Below are 4,540 nucleotides of genomic sequence, written 5' to 3'. Positions count from 1 at the left end.
CCTGTAATCCTATGTTATCCTGTTATCCTATGTTATCCTGTAATCCTGTAATCCTATGTTATCCTGTTATCCTATGTTATCCTGTTATCCTATGTAATCCTGTAATCCTATGTAATCCTGTTATCCTATGTAATCCTGTAATCCTATGTTATCCTGTAATCCTATGTTATCCTGTTATCCTATGTAATCCTGTAATCCTATGTTATCCTGTTATCCTATGTAATCCTGTAATCCTATGTAATCCTGTAATCCTATGTAATCCTGTAATCCTGTTATCCTATGTAATCCTGTTATCCTATGTAATCCTGTAATCCTATGTAATCCTGTTATCCTATGTAATCCTGTAATCCTGTGTTATCCTGTTATCCTATGTAATCCTGTAATCCTGTAATCCTATGTAATCCTGTAATCCTGTTATCCTATGTAATCCTGTTATCCTATGTAATCCTGTAATCCTATGTAATCCTGTTATCCTATGTAATCCTGTAATCCTATGTAATCCTGTTATCCTATGTAATCCTGTAATCCTGTAATCCTGTAATCCTGTTATCCCATGTAATCCTGTTATCCTATGTAATCCTGTTATCCTATGTAATCCTGTAATCCTGTTATCCTATGTAATCCTGTTATCCTATGTAATCCTGCAATCCTGTTATCCTATGTAATCCTGTTATCCTATGTAATCCTGTAATCCTGTTATCCTGTAATCCTATGTAATCCTGTAATGCTATGTAATCCTGTTATCCTATGTAATCCTGTTATCCTGTAATCCTATGTAATCCTGTAATCCTATGTAATCCTGTTATCCTATGTAATCCTGTAATCCTGTTATCCTATGTAATCCTGTTATCCTATGTAATCCTGTAATCCTATTATCCTATGTAATCCTGTTATCCTATGTAATCCTGTAATCCTGTTATCCTGTAATCCTATGTAATCCTGTAATCCTATGTAATCCTGTTATCCTATGTAATCCTGTAATCCTATGTTATCCTGTTATCCTATGTTATCCTGTTATCCTATGTAATCCTGTAATCCTATGTAATCCTGTAATCCTGTAATCCTATGTAATCCTGTAATCCTATGTTATCCTGTAATCCTATGTTATCCTGTTATCCTATGTAATCCTGTAATCCTATGTAATCCTGTAATCCTATGTAATCCTGTAATCCTATGTTATCCTGTTATCCTATGTAATCCTGTAATCCTATGTAATCCTGTAATCCTGTAATCCTATGTAATCCTGTAATCCTATGTTATCCTGTAATCCTATGTTATCCTGTTATCCTATGTAATCCTGTAATCCTATGTTATCCTGTAATCCTATGTAATCCTGTAATCCTATGTAATCCTGTAATCCTGTAATCCTATGTAATCCTGTAATCCTGTTATCCTGTTATCCTATGTAATCCTGTAATCCTATGTTATCCTGTAATCCTATGTTATCCTGTTATCCTATGTAATCCTGTAATCCTATGTAATCCTGTAATCCTATGTAATCCTGTAATCCTGTAATCCTATGTAATCCTGTTATCCTATGTAATCCTGTAATCCTGTAATCCTATGTTATCCTGTTATCCTATGTAATCCTGTTATCCTATGTTATCCTGTTATCCTATGTAATCCTGTAATCCTGTAATCCTATGTAATCCTGTAATCCTATGTTATCCTGTTATCCTATGTAATCCTGTTATCCTATGTAATCCTGTTAACCTATTTAATCCTGTAATCCTATGTAATCCTGTAATCCTATGTTATCCTGTTATCCTATGTAATCCTGTTATCCTATGTAATCCTGTTATCCTATGTAATCCTGTAATCCTATGTTATCCTGTTATCCTATGTAATCCTGTAATCCTATGTAATCCTGTAATCCTATGTAATCCTGTTATCCTATGTAATCCTGTAATCCTATGTAATCCTGTTATCCTATGTAATCCTGTAATCCTATGTAATCCTGTAATCCTATGTTATCCTGTTATCCTATGTAATCCTGTAATCCTATGTTATCCTGTTATCCTATGTAATCCTGTAATCCTATGTTATCCTGTTATCCTATGTAATCCTGTAATCCTATGTAATCCTGTAATCCTATGTTATCCTGTAATCCCATGTTATCCTGTTATCCTATGTAATCCTGTTATCCTATGTAATCCTGTAATCCTATGTTATCCTGTTATCCTATGTAATCCTGTAATCCTATGTAATCCTGTAATCCTATGTTATCCTGTAATCCTATGTTATCCTGTTATCCTATGTAATCCTGTAATCCTATGTAATCCTGTAATCCTATGTTATCCTGTTATCCTATGTTATCCTGTTATCCTGTAATCCTATGTTATCCTGTTATCCTATGTAATCCTGTAATCCTATGTAATCCTATGTTATCCTATCTTATCCTGTTATCCTATGTTATCCTGTTATCCTATGTAATCCTGTTATCCTATGTAATCCTGTAATCCTATGTAATCCTGTTATCCTATGTAATCCTGTAATCCTATGTAATCCTGTAATCCTATGTTATCCTGTAATCCTATGTTATCCTGTAATCCTATGTTATCCTGTTATCCTATGTTATCCTGTTATCCTATGTAATCCTGTTATCCTATGTTATCCTGTTATCCTATGTTATCCTGTTATCCTATGTAATCCTGTAATCCTATGTAATCCTGTTATCCTATGTAATCCTGTAATCCTATGTTATCCTGTAATCCTATGTAATCCTGTAATCCTATGTAATCCTGTAATCCTATGTAATCCTGTTATCCTATGTAATCCTGTAATCCTATGTTATCCTGTTATCCTATGTAATCCTGTAATCCTATGTAATCCTGTAATCCTATGTAATCCGATGTAATCCTATGTAATCCTGTAATCCTGTAATCCTATGTAATCCTGTAATCCTATGTAATCCTGTTATCCTATGTAATCCTGTAATCCTATGTAATCCTGTAATCCTATGTTATCCTGTAATCCTATGTTATCCTGTTATCCTATGTAATCCTGTAATCCTATGTAATCCTGTAATCTTATGTAATCCTGTAATCCTATGTTATCCTGTAATCCTATGTTATCCTGTTATCCTATGTAATCCTGTAATCCTATGTAATCCTGTAATCCTGTAATCCTGTAATCCTGTAATCCTATGTAATCCTGTAATCCTATGTTATCCTGTTATCCTATGTAATCCTGTTATCCTATGTAATCCTGTTATCCTATGTAATCATGTAATCCTATGTAATCCTGTAATCCTATGTTATCCTGTTATCCTATGTAATCCTGTTATCCTATGTAATCCTGTTATCCTATGTAATCCTGTAATCCTATGTTATCCTGTTATCCTATGTTATCCTGTAATCCTATGTTATCCTGTAATCCTATGTAATCCTGTTATCCTATGTAATCATGTAATCCTATGTAATCCTGTAATCCTATGTAATCCTGTTATCCTATGTAATCCTGTAATCCTGTAATCCTGTAATCCTGTAATCCTATGTAATCCTGTAATCCTATGTAATCCTGTAATCCTATGTAATCCTATGTAATCCTGTAATCCTGTAATCCTATGTTATCCTGTTATCCTATGTAATCTTGTAATCCTATGTTATCCTGTAATCCTATGTTATCCTGTAATCCTGTTATCCTGTAATCCTATGTAATCCTGTAATCCTATGTAATCCTGTTATCCTATGTAATCCTGTTATCCTATGTAATCCTGTAATCCTATGTAATCCTGTTATCCTATGTAATCCTGTTATCCTATGTAATCCTGTAATCCTGTTATCCTATGTAATCCTATGTAATCCTGTAATCCTATGTTATCCTGTAATCCTGTAATCCTGTAATCCTATGTTATCCTGTTATCCTATGTAATCCTGTAATCCTATGTTATCCTGTTATCCTATGTAATCCTGTTATCCTATGTAATCCTGTAATCCTATGTAATCCTGTAATCCTATGTAATCCTGTTATCCTATGTAATCCTGTAATCCTATGTAATCCTGTAATCCTGTAATCCTATGTAATCCTGTAATCCTATGTAATCCTGTTATCCTATGTAATCCTGTAATCCTATGTTATCCTGTAATCCTGTAATCCTGTAATCCTATGTAATCCTGTTATCCTATGTAATCCTGTAATCCTATGTAATCCTGTAATCCTATGTAATCTTGTTATCCTATGTAATCCTATGTAATCCTGTAATCCTATGTAATCATGTAATCCTATGTAATCCTGTTATCCTATGTAATCCTATGTAATCCTGTAATCCTATGTTATCCTGTAATCCTGTAATCCTGTAATCCTATGTAATCCTGTAATCCTATGTAATCCTGTAATCCTATGTAATCTTGTTATCCTATGTAATCCTATGTAATCCTGTAATCCTATGTAATCATGTAATCCTATGTAATCTTGTTATCCTATGTAATCCTATGTAATCCTGTTATCCTATGTAATCCTGTAATCCTATGTTATCCTGTTATCCTATGTAATCCTGTTATCCTATGTAATCCTGTAATCCTATGTAATCCTGTTATCC

This window comes from Somniosus microcephalus, unplaced genomic scaffold (genome assembly GCF_052327205.1).
Source record: "Somniosus microcephalus isolate GS21.2 unplaced genomic scaffold, FLI_Smic_1.0 unresolved_chr6, whole genome shotgun sequence".
NCBI lineage: Eukaryota > Metazoa > Chordata > Chondrichthyes > Squaliformes > Somniosidae > Somniosus > Somniosus microcephalus.
This window is presented reverse-complemented; position numbering follows the sequence as displayed.